At 45.1% G+C, this 17,626-nt stretch overlaps 1 protein-coding gene and 2 pseudogenes across 1 annotated transcript in view; 2 read left to right on the top strand and 1 right to left on the bottom strand.

Annotated features, from left to right (window-relative positions):
* Positions 1-3,167, bottom strand: part of LOC106593497 (ras-related protein Rap-1b) — a 125,043-nt gene extending 121,876 nt beyond the window's left edge. Inside the window, exon 1 of the mRNA XM_045700194.1 lies at positions 2,960-3,167. The gene's annotated coding sequence lies outside the window, so the exon portion shown is untranslated. The remainder of the gene's footprint in view (positions 1-2,959) is intronic.
* A 7,067-nt stretch (positions 3,168-10,234) lies between these two features.
* Positions 10,235-11,608, top strand: LOC123728111 (extensin-like; annotated as a pseudogene).
* Positions 11,609-11,827: 219 nt separating this feature from the next.
* Positions 11,828-13,288, top strand: LOC123728110 (extensin-like; annotated as a pseudogene).
* Positions 13,289-17,626: the final 4,338 nt, after the last annotated feature.

The raw sequence follows: 17,626 nt of genomic DNA on the forward strand, positions 1-17,626 counted from the left end.
CCCACTACCTCAGAACAGCAGGGTCTCTAAGACCCACTCACACAGAACCCCACCACACACACACACACACACACACACACACACACACACACACACACACACACACACACACACACACACACACACACACACACACACACACACACACCTAAAGGTGCAGCTTTTAAATCAGTGGATATGGATGCTGCTGCACCTCTCTGACAGCACCACTTGAGGTTTAAAGTTAATAGCTGGGAAAATGGCAGAGCACATCAGCCTGGCTGGCTATCACAACAAATGGAACCTGGAAGAGAACCAGGGGCTTGTCTGACTGAATCACAACCTTTTCCCTCTATAGTGTATGGGCCCGGGTCAAATGTAGTGCGCTATATATGGAATAGGGTTCTATTTGGGACGCACGCTGAAACAAGTGTTCCTTGGCAAATGGGACCTTATTCCCTATATAGTGTACCACTGGTCAGATATATATTCTATGTTGCTGTGCCCTGGTACTTTTGACCAGAGCCTTACGGTCCTTGGTCAAAAGTAGTGCACTATATAGGGAATAGGGTTGGAGTTCCATTTGGGACTTAGCCTGAAACAAGGGTCCACAGCACAGCAACATAGAATATATATATCTGACCAGTGGTGCCACTGCCTTGTCCCTGGTCTGTCACATACAGGAAACTACTGCCTTGTCCCTGGTCTGTCACATACAGGAAACTACTGCCTTGTCCCTGGTCTGTCACATACAGGAAACTACTGCCTTGTCCCTGGTCTGTCACATACAGGAAACTACTGCCTTGTCCCTGGTCTGTCACATACAGGAAACTACTGCCTTGTCCCTGGTCTGTCACATACAGGAAACTACTGCCTTGTCCCTGGTCTGTCACATACAGGAAACTACTGCCTTGTCCCTGGTCTGTCACATACAGGAAACTACTGCCTTGTCCCTGGTCTGTCACATACAGGAAACTACTGCCTTGTCCCTGGTCTGTCACATACAGGAAACTACTGCCTTGTCCCTGGTCTGTCACATACAGGAAACTACTGCCTTGTCCCCTGGTCTGTCACATACAGGAAACTACTGCCTTGTCCCTGGTCTGTCACATACAGGAAACTACTGCCTTGTCCCTGGTCTGTCACATACAGGGAAACTACTGCCTTGTCCCTGGTCTGTCACATACAGGAAACTACTGCCTTGTCCCTGGTCTGTCACATACAGGAAACTACTGCCTTGTCCCTGGTCTGTCACATACAGGAAACTACTGCCTTGTCCCTGGTCTGTCACATACAGGAAACTACTGCCTTGTCCCTGGTCTGTCACATACAGGAAACTACTGCCTTGTCCCTGGTCTGTCACATACAGGAAACTAGTGGAAACTAGGAAACATTCCCATAGGTTAAGAGATATTCTCTGGACTCCTCATAGGAAAAGTATCATCATCACTATGGTCTTTCTAATATTAAGCCTTAGTCATAACATTATTCAACTGTTAGAAACCATTACACTGTTAGTACACACACACACACACACACACACACACACACACACACACACACAGTTATAAACTAAGTGAAAAACATAAGAATCCATTTCAAACATTGAACATATTCCCTGCATACAGACAGTAGTGAACAGTAGAGAGAATGTACAGCTGACTAGAGGTCATTAAAAGTAGGAACTAAATAAAACACATTAAACAAACAAGCTCTTTAAGTCCTGTAGCTCTCTCTCTCTCCCTCCTCTCTTTCTTTCTCCCTCCCCCTCTCCCTGAGCAGAGTTCCACATCCTCTTACCAATAACTGACAGCAGAATGAGTGATACTTGTTCAGGGTAGTTCAAACTGTGTCCTAACTCACGTGTTTTATTATAATCAATCTATAACTGTGAGGACAAACTAAATTCACATAAGAGACAACAGTTAGTTACTTTTACAAGTGTTCGTTGTGATATTTCTTCATTTCTTTCTTTTTACTTTGTGGATGATGTGTGTATTGTTTAGTATTACTAGGTATTAGTGCACTGTTGGAGCTGGGAACGAGCATTTCGCTGCACCTGCAAATCTGTGTACGGCACAAATAAACCTTGATTTGATCGCAGTCTATAGTTTACAGAGAGTAGAAATCTGAAATATTTTCTAATGAATGATTTCAGAAAATCTCACTATTAAAATTAATATCAAATATGGATATAACATGCTGTCGATCTAGGCCTATAGTCCACACGTTTCATAATGGTGAAGAATATAAGATAATATGCCAATTGAGTGTCGTTTCGGTTCCGTTGAAGTAAGATGGAACCAGCACCCAGTTGTGTCCCTCCCCATCGACAGATTCACTAGTGAACTAGGCGGGGCCCCTATCTAACGCATTTACAACTGGCTGCTGCTTTCAGAGCACAAAACCGTACAAAACTAACACGAATAGATTACAAATGATATCTCAAATTGCGCATTTGATAACCGCTTGAATAATTCCAGGCGTCCTATTATGATAATTGATAAGAATTCAGTGTCCCAGAGAACGTGTCTAATTCTAGACAATCGAATAACTTTTCCATTTCCGTTGTAACTTCAACCCCGTCACGGGGAGGATATCGGCCAAAACGCTCTTCTTTTTGTATCCAACCGGGCGACCGAGGACTGTCGCTGGATACAAACCGCGGAGAATGCCGCGTTCTGCATTATGCATGACAATAAATACATTCATTGTCTGACAAAACATTATGAGTTGGATTGTTTCACTCTCTGCTCCGCCATATTCTAGGCATTTGACCTGCGCTTCCGCAAACCGTGTGTTGTGCATCCCCAGAAACCGGTCTCCCGTTTTCATTTGCAATAATGGATCATTCTACCTCAAAACCTGGCATCATGTGCGCCTATTTCGCATTATCCCGAGCGGCCGAAAACGCCGCAAACATGGCACACATAGTAACAAAATCTCAGCCAATAGAAAAGTGTGTAGATACGGTACTTACAGTTATCCTCCGTAGCTCCGATCTGTTAGCGCCTCCAGTCGCTCGGTCTGTTGCTTCTCTCTGGGTGAGGTTTTGCGTTTTCTCATGACGCTGCAGCCTCGTTTTGAGACGAGCTCAGCTATCGCAGCAGCTGTAGCATAGCCTAGTGTATACATTTAGCAATACATTATTTCATACCAATAATATCTGACTGACAAACAATACAATGCACTATAGGAAGCCTACCCCAGCATTCAGTGGAGGCTCCTCAAGGGGAGGACCATCCTCCTCTGGGAATTTAATAAAACATTTAAATAGTAAATCATTTTTATTAAAAAGCTATCCTTTTTAGATAAAACTATACTAAATATATTCACTAAACCAGATAAATGATTAAAATACACTATTTTGCTATGAAGGTTTACATTAACTAGGACTTGACTAGTTTTAAAAAACAAGGCTAAATTAGCCTCAACAGCACTCTGTAGGGTAACATCAGATGACAGCTAGCTGCCATCCTTCCATCTGGGTACATTGACTTCAATACAAAGCCTATATTTTTACATTTTAGCAGTCACTCTTACACAGAGCAACTTACTGTAGTGAGTACATACATTTTCATACTGGTCACCCGTGGTAATTAAACCCATAACCCTGGCTTTACAAGCACAATGCTCTACCAACTGAGCTACACAGGACCTTGGAGGCTCATGGTCTCACCCCCTTCCATAGACCTGCACAGTAATTATGACAACTTCCGGATGAAGGAGAAGCAAGAGAGAGAGAGCTAGCTATATTGGGTTGTATTTTATTTCAGTTTGACTGGGTTGAGGAGTGGGGAGGTTGGGAGGTTGGGGTGAGGAGAGGGGGATGGGGTGAGGAGGGGGAGGTTGGGGTGAGGAGAGGGGGATGGGGTGAGGAGGGAGGAGGTTGGGGTGAGGAGAGGGGGAGGTTGGGGTGAGGAGAGAGGGATGGGGTGAGGAGGGGGAGGTTGGGGTGAGGAGAGGAGAGGGGGATGGGTTGAGGAGGGAGGAGGTTGGGGTGAGGAGAAGGGGGATGGGGTGAGGAGAGGGGGGATGGGGTGAGGAGGGTGGAGGTTGGGAGGTTGGGGTGAGGAGAGGGGGATGGGGTGAGGAGGGGGAGGTTGGGGTGAGGAGAGGGGGATGGGGTGAGGAGGGAGGTTGGGGTGAGGAGAGGGGGGATGGGGTGAGGAGAGGGAGGATGGGGTGAGGAGGGGGGGGATGCGGTGAGGAGAGGAGGGGATGGGTTGAGGAGGGAGGAGGTTGGGGTGAGGAGGGAGGAGGTTGGGGTGAGGAGAAGGAGGTTGGGGTGAGGAGAGGGGGAGGTTGGGGTGAGGAGAAGGGGGATGGGGTGAGGAGAGGGGGATGGGGTGAGAGAGGGTGGAGGTTGGGTTTAGGAGAAGGGGATGGGGTGAGGAGGGAGGAGGTTGGGGTGAGGAGAGGGGGGGAGGTTGGGGTGAGGAGAGGGGGATGGGGTGAGGAGAGGAGGGGATGGGGTGAGGAGAGGGGGAGGTTGGGGTGAGGAGGGGGATGGGGTGAGGAGGGGGGAGGTTGGGGTGAGGAGAGGGAGGAGGTTGGGGTGAGGAGAGGAGGGGGAGGTTGGGGTGAGGAGAGGGGGAGGTTGGGGTGAGGAGAAGGGGATGGGGTGAGGAGGGAGGAGGTTGGGGTGAGGAGAAGGGGATGGGTGGAGGGGGAGGTTGGGGTGAGGAGAGGGGGATGGGGTGAGGAGAGGAGAAGGGGATGGGGTGAGGAGAGGGGGAGGTTGGGGTGAGGAGAAGGGGATGGGGTGAGGAGAAGGGGATGGGGTGAGGAGGGTGGAGGGGGAGGCTGGGTTAAACAGCTGTTCATCTTTCTGAAATGTCCCAGTAATTTGACATGTGAAGTAACAATGTGTGCAGAGAAGCTGACCCTGTCGGCTGCAGCGACAGACCACCAGATGAACGCCTCATCAAAGCAAAACCACAAGTGTAGTTTAGCCAAATTCAATCATCACGCTAGATTAGCGCGGTTCATACAGTGACATGCCCACTGTTTTCCTCCAACACGGTTTGAACAGCCGAGTGTGTTACAGGACATAGGGGTCACAGTCACGCCGTGAAGAAGACAGTGTTGTGTGTACAACTAGTCACCGGTGTGACCGTCAGGGTGGTCACCTCTCCAGAGGGACGGACGCCACATCACGACTCCCTCCCAAATGGCATCCTATTCCCTATATATAATGCAGTATTTTTGACCTGAGTCCTACGGGGAATAGGGTGTGATTGGTGATGTTGCTGATGGCTGAGCAGAACAGAGGGCTGGAGGGAGTGGGCTCACATTCCTACTGAAGGAGAAGCATACTTGGCATTCCTACTGCAGTCGGTCAGTTAGTCAGTCTCTCTCAATGAGCCGTTTGATTTCCACTGGGCTTTCAGCCTTACATGTTAGTCATTTAGCAGACGCTCTTATCCAGAGAGACTTACGGGAGCAATTAGAGTTAAGTGACTTGCTCAAGGGCACATCGGTAGGTTTTTCAACTAGTCGGCTCTGGGATTCAAACCAGCGAGAGAGAGAGAGAGAGAGAGAGAGAGAGAGAGAGAGAGAGAGAGAGAGAGAGAGAGAGAGAGAGAGAGAGAGAGAGAGAGAGAGAGAGAGAGAGAGAGAGAGAGAGAGAAAAAAGAGAGAGAGAGAGAGAAAGATGCAATTGCGCTCTGTGAGACAGGGCCACCTTCACTCAGCTGGAAGTTACTGGCAGAGAGCTGGGATTTGGTTGTTTGAAGAAAAGTGTGTTGAAGACATGCAGGGGAAGAGTGGCGTCAGAGTGCTGGTGTCAGACCAGGGTTGTGCTTCTGGCACGGTACATTCAGGACAGGCAGCTACTAACCCTACTGCTGATCGTCAAGACCATCTCATTCACCAGCATATAAAGCTCCAGGCCTCAGGATCTCTGAATACCTCTCTCTCTCAGTACATGCTGAAACATGCAGAGGGTAGTGTGTCTATCAAGGGAAATACTCTAGAAACCTTCTACTGCTCTGCTATACAATCAGGAATTCTGGACACATATAGTGGATTATCACACAGGAAACCAAATAGAAAATATTGATACAACAAACTAAAATTGAACATAGGACAATGACCATAGGAGTTGGCTATACACCACAAACAGATCTGGGACCACCCTAGAGCTGTAGCATATGGCTAATCAGGTGGAATATCACCAGGAGCAGTGCCAATACAGCATAGCTCTCTGTCCTCTACCACCTCCTCCTCAACAGGAAAGATACAGCAGGAACTCTTGTCATGGTGTCTTAGAGGACCGCTAGAAACACATGGGGGCATTTTCTATTCTTAGTAATGTCTTCCTTCTGGGGCGGAGCCTAGCTCTCTCTCTCTTCTCTTGTCTTCCTTCTGGGGCGGAGCCTAGCTCTCTCTCTCTTCTCTTGTCTTCCTTCTGGGGCGGAGCCTAGCTCTCTCTCTCTTCTCTTGTCTTCCTTCTGGGCGGAGCCTAGCTCTCTCTCTTCTCTTGTCTTCCTTCTGGGGCGGAGCCTAGCTCTCTCTCTTCTCTTGTCTTCCTTCTGGGGCGGAGCCTAGCTCTCTCTCTCTTCTCTTGTCTTCCTTCTGGGGCGGAGCCTAGCTCTCTCTCTTCTCTTGTCTTCCTTCTGGGCGGAGCCTAGCTCTCTCTCTCTTCTCTTGTCTTCCTTCTGGGGCGGAGCCTAGCTCTCTCTCTCTTCTCTTGTCTTCCTTCTGGGGCGGAGCCTAGCTCTCTCTCTCTTCTCTTGTCTTCCTTCTGGGGCGGAGCCTAGCTCTCTCTCTCTTCTCTTGTCTTCCTTCTGGGGCGGAGCCTAGCTCTCTCTCTCTTCTCTTGTCTTCCTTCTGGGGCGGAGCCTAGCTCTCTCTCTTCTCTTGTCTTCCTTCTGGGGCGGAGCCGAGCTCTCTCTCTTCTCTTGTCTTCCTTCTGGGGCGGAGCCGAGCTCTCTCTCTTCTCTTGTCTTCCTTCTGGGGCGGAGCCTAGCTCTCTCTCTTCTCTTGTCTTCCTTCTGGGGCGGAGCCTAGCTCTCTCTCTTCTCTTGTCTTCCTTCTGGGGCGGAGCCTAGCTCTCTCTCTCTTCTCTTGTCTTCCTTCTGGGGCGGAGCCTAGCTCTCTCTCTTCTCTTGTCTTCCTTCTGGGGCGGAGCTGAGCTCTCTCTCTTCTCTTGTCTTCCTTCTGGGGCGGAGCCTAGCTCTCTCTCTTCTCTTGTCTTCCTTCTGGGCGGAGCCTAGCTCTCTCTCTTCTCTTGTCTTCCTTCTGGGGCGGAGCCTAGCTCTCTCTCTTCTCTTGTCTTCCTTCTGGGGCGGAGCCTAGCTCTCTCTCTTCTCTTGTCTTCCTTCTGGGGGGAGCCTAGCTCTCTCTCTTCTCTTGTCTTCCTTCTGGGGCGGAGCCTAGCTCTCTCTCTTCTCTTGTCTTCCTTCTGGGCGGAGCCTAGCTCTCTCTCTTCTCTTGTCTTCCTTCTGGGGCGGAGCCTAGCTCTCTCTCTTCTCTTGTCTTCCTTCTGGGGCGGAGCCTAGCTCTCTCTCTTCTCTTGTCTTCCTTCTGGGGCGGAGCCTAGCTCTCTCTCTTCTCTTGTCTTCCTTCTGGGGCGGAGCCTAGCTCTCTCTCTTCTCTTGTCTTCCTTCTGGGGGGAGCCTAGCTCTCTCTCTTCTCTTGTCTTCCTTCTGGGGCGGAGCCTAGCTCTCTCTCTTCTCTTGTCTTCCTTCTGGGGCGGAGCCTAGCTCTCTCTCTTCTCTTGTCTTCCTTCTGGGGCGGAGCCTAGCTCTCTCTCTCTTCTCTTGTCTTCCTTCTGGGGTGGAGCCTAGCTCTCTCTCTCTTCTCTTGTCTTCCTTCTGGGGTGGAGCCTAGCTCTCTCTCTCTTCTCTTGTCTTCCTTCTGGGGCGGAGCCTAGCTCTCTCTCTTCTCTTGTCTTCCTTCTGGGGCGGAGCCTAGCTCCTCTCTCTTCTCTTGTCTTCCTTCTGGGGCGGAGCCTAGCTCTCTCTCTTCTCTTGTCTTCCTTCTGGGGCGGAGCCTAGCTCTCTCTCTTCTCTTGTCTTCCTTCTGGGGCGGAGCCTAGCTCCTCTCTCTTCTCTTGTCTTCCTTCTGGGGCGGAGCCTAGCTCTCTCTCTCTTCTCTTGTCTTCCTTCTGGGGCGGAGCCTAGCTCTCTCTCTTCTCTTGTCTTCCTTCTGGGGCGGAGCTGAGCTCTCTCTCTTCTCTTGTCTTCCTTCTGGGGCGGAGCCTAGCCTCTCTCTCTTCTCTTGTCTTCCTTCTGGGGCGGAGCCTAGCTCTCTCTCTTCTCTTGTCTTCCTTCTGGGGCGGAGCCTAGCTCTCTCTCTTCTCTTGTCTTCCTTCTGGGGCGGAGCCTAGCTCTCTCTCTCTTCTCTTGTCTTCCTTCTGGGGCGGAGCCTGAGCTCTCTCTCTTCTCTTGTCTTCCTTCTGGGGCGGAGCCTAGCTCTCTCTCTTCTCTTGTCTTCCTTCTGGGGCGGAGCCTAGCTCTCTCTCTCTTCTCTTGTCTTCCTTCTGGGGCGGAGCCTAGCTCTCTCTCTTCTCTTGTCTTCCTTCTGGGGCGGAGCCTAGCTCTCTCTCTCTTCTCTTGTCTTCCTTCTGGGGCGGAGCTGAGCTCTCTCTCTTCTCTTGTCTTCCTTCTGGGGCGGAGCCTAGCTCTCTCTCTTCTCTTGTCTTCCTTCTGGGGTGGAGCCTAGCTCTCTCTCTCTTCTCTTGTCTTCCTTCTGGGGCGGAGCCTAGCTCTCTCTCTCTTCTCTTGTCTTCCTTCTGGGGCGGAGCCTAGCTCTCTCTCTTCTCTTGTCTTCCTTCTGGGGCGGAGCCTAGCTCTCTCTCTTCTCTTGTCTTCCTTCTGGGGCGGAGCCTAGCTCTCTCTCTTCTCTTGTCTTCCTTCTGGGGCGGAGCTGAGCTCTCTCTCTTCTCTTGTCTTCCTTCTGGGGCGGAGCCTAGCTCTCTCTCTCTTCTCTTGTCTTCCTTCTGGGGCGGAGCCTAGCTCTCTCTCTTCTCTTGTCTTCCTTCTGGGGCGGAGCCTAGCTCTCTCTCTCTTCTCTTGTCTTCCTTCTGGGGCGGAGCCTAGCTCCTCTCTCTTCTCTTGTCTTCCTTCTGGGGCGGAGCCGAGCTCTCTCTCTTCTCTTGTCTTCCTTCTGGGGCGGAGCTTAGCTCTCTCTCTTCTCTTGTCTTCCTTCTGGGGCGGAGCCTAGCTCTCTCTCTCTTCTCTTGTCTTCCTTCTGGGGCGGAGCCGAGCTCTCTCTCTTCTCTTGTCTTCCTTCTGGGGCGGAGCCTAGCTCTCTCTCTTCTCTTGTCTTCCTTCTGGGGCGGAGCCGAGCTCTCTCTCTTCTCTTGTCTTCCTTCTGGGGCGGAGCTGAGCTCTCTCTCTTCTCTTGTCTTCATGACATTTGTCCAGCATCATCTACTCTTAGGCTGTCCCAAATGGCACCCTATTCCCTATTAAGTGCACTACTTTTGACACATACACCCCCCCACCCCTGATAGTTAAGGGTTCCTAAAGAGAAGAAAGGAGAAAGGGAAAGAGAGTGTTTATGGAGACGTTTCTAATGATGAAGAGGTAGAGGAAGGACGTGTGACATCTTTGTGAAAGAGGTCTTAGAGCCATCTGTTTCTGTGAGAGAGTGCTTCTTCACCCACTACTTACTGACACATGCCCACTTGACCACTGTCAAATGTAGTGCACTAATATGGAAAAGGGTGGCATTTGGGACACCCAGGATAGTGAGTAATCAACAAGTTAAATCCTATGGAATATACTACATTAAAGTATCATAACATGAAGCACCGTGTGGAGCCCGGCGTAACCAGTTAACACAGCTACCAACTAACCCGGCTATGAATACGTTAGTCTGTAATCACCAGGCAACCACGCAGTCACACGACCCAACTTGCTAAGCAACAACTAGGTAAACACAATGGGATGTACAGGCTCACTTCCTGTGACCAATATATTAGCAGCTCATAGGACCGTGAACACAACGTGCTGGAACATGGACAGTGGTTTCACAGTGTTGCAACATCAAGCATATATTCTTCAGACAAACCAAACATCCTACTAGACATCCTACTAAACATCCTACTAAACATCCTACTAGACATCCTACTAGACATCCTCCTAAACATCCTACTAAACATCCTACTAGACATCCTCCTAAACATCCTACTAAACATCCTACTAGACATCCTACTAGACATCCTACTAGACATCCTACTAGACATCCTACTAAACATCCTACTAAACATCCTACTAGACATCCTACTTAACATCATACTAAACATCCTACTAGACATCCTACTAGACATCCTACTAGACATCCTACTAGACATCCTACTAAACATCCTACTAAACATCCTACTAAACATCCTACTAGACATCCTACTAGACATCCTACTAGACATCCTACTAAACATCCTACTAGACATCCTACTAGACATCCTACTAGACATCCTACTAGACATCCTACTAAACATCCTACTAAACATCCTACTAGACATCCTACTAGACATCCTACTAAACATCCTACTAAACATCCTACTAAACATCCTACTAGACATCCTACTAGACATCCTACTAAACATCCTACTAGACATCCTACTAAACATCCTACTAGACATCCTACTAGACATCCTACTAAACATCCTACTAAACATCCTACTAGACATCCTACTAAACATCCTACTAAACATCCTACTAGACATCCTACTAGACATCCTACTAGACATCCTACTAAACATCCTACTAGACATCCTACTAGACATCCTACTAAACATCCTACTAGACATCCTACTAGACATCCTACTAAACATCCTACTAGACATCCTACTAGACATCCTCCTAAACATCCTACTAAACATCCTACTAGACATCCTACTAGACATCCTACTAAACATCCTACCAGACATCCTACTAGACATCCTACTAAACATCCTACTAGACATCCTACTAGACATCCTACTAGACATCCTACTAAACATCCTACTAAACATCCTACTAGACATCCTCCTAAACATCCTACTAGACATCCTACTAGACATCCTCCTAAACATCCTACTAAACATCCTACTAGACATCCTACTAGACATCCTACTAAACATCCTACTAAACATCCTACTAGACATCCTACTAAACATCCTACTAGACATCCTACTAGACATCCTACTAGACATCCTACTAGACATCCTACTAGACATCCTACTAAACATCCTACTAAACATCCTACTAAACATCCTACTAGACATCCTACTAAACATCCTACTTGACATTCTACTAGACATCCTACTAGACATCCTACTAGACATCCTACTAGACATCCTACTAGACATCCTACTAAACATCCTACTAAACATCCTACTAGACATCCTACTAAACATCCTACTAGACATCCTACTAAACATCCTACTAGACATCCTACTAAACATCCTACTAAACATCCTACTAGACATCCTACTAAACATCCTACTAGACATCCTACTAGACATCCTACTAAACATCCTACTAAACATCCTACTAGACATCCTACTAAACATCCTACTAGACATCCTACTAAACATCCTACTAAACATCCTACTAGACATCCTACTAGACATCCTACTAGACATCCTACTAGACATCCTACTAAACATCCTACTAGACATCCTACTAAACATCCTACTAAACATCCTACTAAACATCCTACTAGACATCCTACTAGACATCCTACTTAACATCCTACCAGACATCCTACTAGACATCCTACTAAACATCCTACTAGACATCCTACTAGACATCCTACTAGACATCCTCCTAAACATCCTACTAAACATCCTACTAGACATCCTCCTAAACATCCTACTAGACATCCTACTAGACATCCTCCTAAACATCCTACTAAACATCCTACTAGACATCCTACTAGACATCCTACTTAACATCCTACCAGACATCCTACTAGACATCCTACTAAACATCCTACTAGACATCCTACTAGACATCCTACTAGACATCCTACTAGACATCCTACTAAACATCCTACTAAACATCCTACTTAACATCCTACTAAACATCCTACTAGACATCCTACTAAACATCCTACTTAACATTCTACTAGACATCCTACTAGACAAACTACTAGACATCCTACTAGACATCCTACTAGACATCCTACTAAACATCCTACTAAACATCCTACTAGACATCCTACTAAACATCCTACTAGACATCCTACTAAACATCCTACTAGACATCCTACTAGACATCCTACTAGACATCCTACTAGACATCCTACTAGACATCCTACTAAACATCCTACCAGACATTCTACTAAACATCCTACTAGACATCCTACTAGACATCCTACTAAACATCCTACTAAACATCCTACTTAACATCCTACTAAACATCCTACTAGACATCCTACTAAACATCCTACTTAACATCCTACTAAACATCCTACTAGACATCCTACTAAACATCCTACTAGACATCCGACTAAACATCCTACTAGACATCCTACTAAACATCCTACTTAACATCCTACTAAACATCCTACTAGACAAACTACTAAACATCCTACTAAACATCCTACTAGACATCCTACTAAACATCCTACTAGACATCCTACTAAACATCCTACTTAACATCCTACTAAACATCCTACTAGACATCCTACTAAACATCCTACTAGACATCCTACTAAACATCCTACTAGACATCCTACTAAACATCCTTCTTAACATCCTACTAGACATCCTACTAGACAAACTACTAGACATCCTACTAAACATCCTACTAAACATCCTACTTAACATCCTACTAAACATCCTACTAGACATCCTACTAGACATCCTACTAAACATCCTACTTAACATCCTACTAAACATCCTACTAGACATCCTACTAAACATCCTACTTAACATCCTACTAGACATCCTACTAAACATCCTACTTAACATCCTACTAGACATCCTACTAGACATCCTACTAAACATCCTACTTAACATCCTACTAAACATCCTACTAGACATCCTACTAAACATCCTACTAGACATCCTACTAAACATCCTACTTAACATCCTACTAAACATCCTACTAGACATCCTACTAAACATCCTACTTAACATCCTACTAGACATCCTACTAGACAAACTACTAGACATCCTACTAAACATCCTACTAGACATCCTACTAAACATCCTACTAAACATCCTACTAGACATCCTACTAGACATCCTACTAGACATCCTACTAGACATCCTACTAGACATCCTACTAGACATCCTACTAGACATCCTACTAAACATCCTACTAGACATCCTACTAGACATCCTACTAGACATCCTACTAGACATCCTACTAAACATCCTACTAGACATCCTACTAAACATCCTACTAGACATCCTACTAAACATCCTACTAGACATCCTACTAAACATCCTACTAAACATCCTACTAGCAACCTACTAACATCCTACTAGACATCCTACTAGACATCCTACTAAACATCCTACTAGACATCCTACTAAACATCCTACTAGACATCCTACTAAACATCCTACTAGACAACCTACTAAACATCCTACTAGACATCCTACTAAACATCCTACTAAACATCCTACTAGACATCCTACTAAACATCCTACTAGACATCCTACTAAACATCCTACTAGACAACCTACTAAACATCCTACTAGACATCCTACTAGACATCCTACTAAACATCCTACTAAACATCCTACTAGACATCCTACTAGACATCCTACTAAACATCCTACTAGACATCCTACTAAACATCCTACTAAACATCCTACTAAACATCCTACTAAACATCCTACTAAACATCCTACTAAACATCCTACTAGACATCCTACTAAACATCCTACTAGACATCCTACTAGACATCCTACTAAACATCCTACTAAACATCCTACTAAACATCCTACTAGACATCCTACTAGACATCCTACTAAACATCCTACTAAACATCCTACTAAACATCCTACTAGACATCCTACTAAACATCCTACTAGACATCCTCCTAAACATCCTACTAGACATCCAGTCAAAGTAAAAAGTAGGTTATAGATGTAGTGAAATAAAACATTCATAAACCGTTTATAAGAGGTAGGTCTAAAAGTCTTATGCCATGACAAAATACCAGCTGTAAGGAGACTTTGGATCACCCATGTAGGCTACGACTTGGCTTATAATGATTTGTGAAGCGTATATGTAGTGCTCTTCATGAATGCCTTCATAAAGCCTTAATATGGTAATTAGTTGTCTGTTAAAAGAGGGAGTGTAGCAACAGGAGGAACACTGTTAGATCTGTTAAGGGGCCTCCATCAACAGAACAGTAGAATAAACTACAGGAATGAACCACAGAGAGAATGTTTGTTTCCCATCTTCCGGAGAGTTCTGGAATGTTGCTGATTAGCAGTGCTCGTCGACAGACCTCATCTTCCCTGACGGACTTCCCTGACGGACATACAGGGACACAGCGTCGGTTGGCCACGGCAACCAACCAACCGCTGGCCGGATGGAGGGAAGGGGGATCCGAGAGTGAGCTGAGGGGTAAAGGGTGAGGCCTAGTCACTTCCTGTCAGAGAGCAGGAGAGGAGCGTGTTCTGAAAGAGGATGTGTTTGTTGGGAAATGGAGCTGATACTGGCAGTAGGGTTACACTGATACCAAGAAGCTACTGGTGAGGCTTCACACACACACACACACACACACACACACACACACACACACACACACACACACACACACACACACACACACACACACACACACACACACACACACACACACACACAATAGAGTTAGAGAATCTCCCAGAGTCCCCTAAGCAGTTATCAGGAAGGCGCAATAAAAATCAACAGCTGATATGGCATGTCTCTGTATTTCCAATCAAATCAAAGCTTATTGGTCACGTACACAGTTTAGCAGAGGTTATAGCGGCTGCAGTGAAATGCTCATGTTACTAGCTCTTAACGATACAGTAAAATGTCAAGCAAGTACATAAATAATCAAACAATCTGAATCAAGAAATGTCATAACAAATCCAATGAACAACCCAAATAACACTGTAACAGTAATCCAAATGAACAACCCAAATAGCACTGTAACAGTAATCCAAATGAACAACCCAAATAACACTGTAACAGTAATCCAAATGAACAACCCAAATAGCACTGTAACAGTAATCCAAATGAACAACCCAAATAGCACTGTAACAGTAATCCAAATGAAGTCTGTACATATCTACACCGGAGGAGTTTACACAATATATACTAGGAATGATATGTACAGCAGTAGATATAGTAGGAATGATATGTACAGCAGTAGATATACTAGGAATGATATGTACAGCAGTAGATATACTAGGAATGATAGTACAGCAGTAATAGCAGAATATGTACAGCAGTAGATATACTAGGAATGATATGTACAGCAGTAGATATACTAGGAATGATATGTACAGCAGTAGATATACTCAGAATGATATGTACAGCAGTAGATATACTCAGAATGATATGTACAGCAGTAGATATGTTACAGTGAGCCATGTCAAGAATCCAGTGTATCAATAAATAAGCGGTGTGTATAAACTGTGTCACTAAAATTCAATGTACAGTAGTAGAAATATTAGAATGAGCTGTGTCGAGAATACAGTGTATAAATACACAGTAACAAACCACATGACAAAATGGACAGAATTACAGGAAATTAGCTTCTGGACCAGAGTCCGATATATGAATATATATATATATATATATATATATATATAGGATGGTGTGTATAGACAGTAGTTATATAGGATGGTGTGTATAGACAGTAGTTATATAGGATGGTGTGTATAGACAGTAGTTATACAGGATGGTGTGTATAGACAGTAGTTATATAGGATGGTGTGTATAGACAGTAGTTATATAGGGTGGTGTGTATAGACAGTAGTTATATAGGATGGTGTTGGTATAGACAGTAGTTATATAGGATGGTGTGTATAGACAGTAGTTATATAGGATGGTGTGTATAGACAGTAGTTATATAGGATGGTGTGTATAGACAGTAGTTATATAGGATGGTGTGTATAGACAGTAGTTATATAGGATGGTGTAGTATAGACAGTAGTTATATAGGATGGTGTGTATAGACAGTAGTTATATAGGATGGTGTGTATAGACAGTAGTTATATAGGATGGTGTGTATGGACAGTAGTTATATAGGATGGTGTGTATAGACAGTAGTTATATAGGATGGTGTGTATAGACAGTAGTTATATAGGATGGTGTGTATAGACAGTAGTTATATAGGATGGTGTGTATAGACAGTAGTTATATAGGATGGTGTGTATAGACAGTATAGACAGTAGTTATATAGGATGGTGTGTATAGACAGTAGTTATATAGGATGGTGTGTGTATAGACAGTAGTTATATAGGATGGTGTGTATAGACAGTAGTTATATAGGATGGTGTGTATAGACAGTAGTTATATAGGATGGTGTGTATAGACAGTAGTTATATAGGATGGTGTGTATAGACAGTAGTTATATAGGATGGTGTGTATAGACAGTAGTTATATAGGATGGTGTGTATAGACAGTAGTTATATAGGATGGTGTGTATAGACAGTAGTTATATAGGATGGTGTGTATAGACAGTAGTTATATAGGATGGTGTGTATAGACAGTATAGACAGTAGTTATATAGGATGGTGTGTATAGACAGTATAGACAGTAGTTATATAGGATGGTGTGTATAGACAGTATAGACAGTAGTTATATAGGATGGTGTGTATAGACAGTATAGACAGTAGTTATATAGGATGGTGTGTATAGACAGTAGTTATATAGGATGGTGTGTATAGACAGTAGTTATATAGGATGGTGTGTATAGACAGTAGTTATATAGGATGGTGTGTATAGACAGTAGTTATATAGGATGGTGTGTATAGACAGTAGTTATATAGGATGGTGTGTATAGACAGTAGTTATATAGGATGGTGTGTATAGACAGTAGTTATACAGGATGGTGTGTATAGACAGTAGTTATATAGGATGGTGTGTATAGACAGTAGTTTATAGGATGGTGTGTATAGACAGTAGTTATATAGGATGGTGTGGATAGGCAGTAGTTATATAGGATGGTGTTTATAGACAGTAGTTATATAGGATGGTGTGTATAGACAGTATAGACAGTAGTTATATAGGATGGTGTGTATAGACAGTAGTTATATTGAGGAATCCTACGGAGCTGTGAAGGGAACGGCACCTCCGTACCTTCAGGCTCTGATCAGGCCCTACACCCAAACAAGGGCACTGCGTTCATCCACCTCTGGCCTGCTGGCCTCCCTACCTCTGAGGAAGCACAGTTCCCGCTCAGCCCAGTCAAAACTGTTCGCTGCTCTGGCACCCCAATGGTGGAACAAGCTCCCTCACGACGCCAGGACAGCGGAGTCAATCACCACCTTCCGGAGACACCTGAAACCCCACCTCTTTAAGGAATACCTAGGATAGGATAAAGTAATCCTTCTAACCCCCCCTAAAAGATTTAGATGCACTATTGTAAAGTGGTTGTTCCACTGGATATCATAAGGTGAATGCACCAATTTGTAAGTCGCTCTGGATAAGGCGTCTGCTAAATGACTTAAATGTAATGTAAATGTAATATAGGATGGTGTTTATAGACAGTA

The sequence above is a fragment of the Salmo salar genome, chromosome ssa17, assembly GCF_905237065.1.
Source record: "Salmo salar chromosome ssa17, Ssal_v3.1, whole genome shotgun sequence".
NCBI lineage: Eukaryota > Metazoa > Chordata > Actinopteri > Salmoniformes > Salmonidae > Salmo > Salmo salar.